Genomic DNA, 2,604 nt, shown 5'->3' on the forward strand with positions numbered 1-2,604 from the left:
AACACAAATTTTTCTTTTTTTTTTTTTTTTTTTTTTTTTTAGAGACAGGGTCTCACTCTGTCACCCAGGCTGCAGTCTGATCATGGCTCACTGCAGCCTTAACCTCTCAGGCTCAGGTGATCCTCCCACCTCAACCTTCTGAGTAGTTAGGACTATAAGCATCTACCACCATGTCTGGCTAATTTTTTATAGAGACAGGGTTTCTCCAGGTTGCCCAGGCTGGTCTCGAACTCCTGGGCTCAAGTGATCCACCCACCTCAGCCTCCCAAAGTTCTAGGATTTTAAGTGTGAGCCACTGTGCCCAGCCTACATTCTTATTGTGTCACACTGTCACAGTGGGACAGAAGGAATCGTTATGATATATTATTAATTGATAACAAATTGATATAATTGATATGATGTTTATGATTAAAAGGGTCAGAACCCTTTTAGTAGTAAGGCCTGTGGACACACCTGGTTGCTAGGAAGGTTGGGACATAGAGTGTTTATTCTCATTGGCCACAGGACTTACTATTACCAAGGAAGAAAAGGAAAATGGGTATTGGGGGACAACTGGCAATTCATGTCATAATTGTCTGCAAAGATAGCAAATAATCTGCCTATGGATTAACTAGCAATGGCAGCCTCCAAAGCTGTGTTGAGAAGAATTCTGAAATTTTACAGTGAGAAGATGATGTAGATAGATTGCTTATGTCTGAAATGTCTTAGGAGAGGGATGTGGAATTACAGATGCTGTTTATTTGCTAACCCCTTCCTCTGGTGGTTCTCCACCCTGGGGTGGGACATAGACATTGGCATATTTTAAAAAATTTTTATTATGGAAAATTTCAAACATATACAGTAGTAGAGAGAATCGTTTAATGAACCTTTATCTACGCACTAACAGTATCAACCCATGGCCAGTGTTGTTGCATCTCTTCCCCTGCGCACTTTCCCCCACTTCTGGATTATTTTGAAGCATATTAGCAATATGATTTTATTTGTAATATTTCAATATCTCTATTTGTGTCTCTAAAAGAGACAGACTGACTTTTAAACATAGACAAACACCATCATCACTCTCTGAAAAAGCAACAGAAATTCCTTAGTATCATCAAATATCCAGTCAGTGTTCACAGTTTCCCGGGACACTGGTGGTATTTTAAAGCTCCCCAGGTGATCCTAGTGGGCAGCATGGGTTGACATCATTGCCTTGCTCAGTAAATTAAATTCTTTATTTCTGAAGCAGCCCAGGGGTCCCAAGGGGATGGGGCTTTGATATAGGGAAAATCCCAGGCTGACTCAGGTGACCTAATCCTGTACTCCCCATTGCTTCCTCTCTGTATAGTGCCACCTGTGTGACAAGACATTCATGAATGCCACCTTTCTCCGGGGCCACATCCAGCGCAGGCATGCAGGCGTGGCAGAAGGTGGTGAGTCCAGACAGCAGCCCAGGCCCCTTCTGGGACTGTGGAAGGGCCGGGGGCTGGTATTCAGTGGGTGGCGACCACCTATACCACCCAAAACTGCTCTCAGAACCTCCCTGTCCAACTGGGGATGGGATGATCCCACCATCCACCACCGGGGGAGCCCCCATGGGTTGGAAGGGTTTCTGACCCCATGTGTAAAAAAGGGCTGGAGTCAGACAGGTAGGTTTCAGTCTTAGCTCTGTCCCTGTTTATTATGTAATCTTGGTCCATGCTTTCCCCTCTGTGTCTCAGTGGCCTTCACTGTGAATGGGGCAGTCAGATGGAGTGACTTTGAAGGGCTCTTACCTTCCAGCCTTCTGCGAATCTGCAATTTCCTGATGCCAGCCATGAATAAGCCTAAATGGGGTGAATGGGCAGTCAGACCAGTTCTTTGACTTTTCTACATACTTGAGATTATCATGACCTAATCACTTTAATTTTACAACTTCAGATTCCAGAATGAGGAGCAAGGCTGTGTGTTTTCCCCATAAAGAGATTTGCATATTTTATATTCACTTTTCTTTTCTTTTCTTTTTGAGACAGGGTCTCACTCTGTCATACAGGGTGGAGTGCAGTGGCTTGATCTCAGCTCTTCTGCAGCCTCTACCTCACGGGCTCAAGTGATCCTCCTCCCTCAGCCTCATGAGTAGCTGGGACTACAGGCACACACCACCATACCTGACTCATTTTAAAAATTTTTTGTAGAGATGAGGTCTCACTGTGTTGGCCAGGCTGGTCTCAAATTCCTGGGCTCAAGCGATCTGCCTGCTTTGGCCTCCCACAGTGCTGGGATTATAGGCGTGAGCCACTGCGCTCAACCTATATTCCCTTTTTGAGGTTCAATAAGAAATATTAGTTAAAACATAAAACAAATATAGATGGAAAATGCCATTAAGTACATCTTTTCCTATTTTCCATCATTCAAATTCCTTTTCATAAAAAAAGTACCACTTACCTAAAACTATGTATTTAATGCATATCTAATTCTTCTTAGTTCTGCATTGGAGGCTATAAGGAAAATAAATTTTCCATGGCTTCAATTTTTTTTGAATAAAATGTGTCTCTGATATAGAAAATATAAATATAGGAAATTAGAAAAGATAAAATAAAACCATGGACAGTATCACCAGCAGTTAATATTTTGGTGTATTCTCTG

This window comes from Rhinopithecus bieti, unplaced genomic scaffold (assembly GCF_001698545.2).
Source record: "Rhinopithecus bieti isolate Rb0 unplaced genomic scaffold, ASM169854v2 scaffold_44288, whole genome shotgun sequence".
Lineage (NCBI taxonomy): Eukaryota > Metazoa > Chordata > Mammalia > Primates > Cercopithecidae > Rhinopithecus > Rhinopithecus bieti.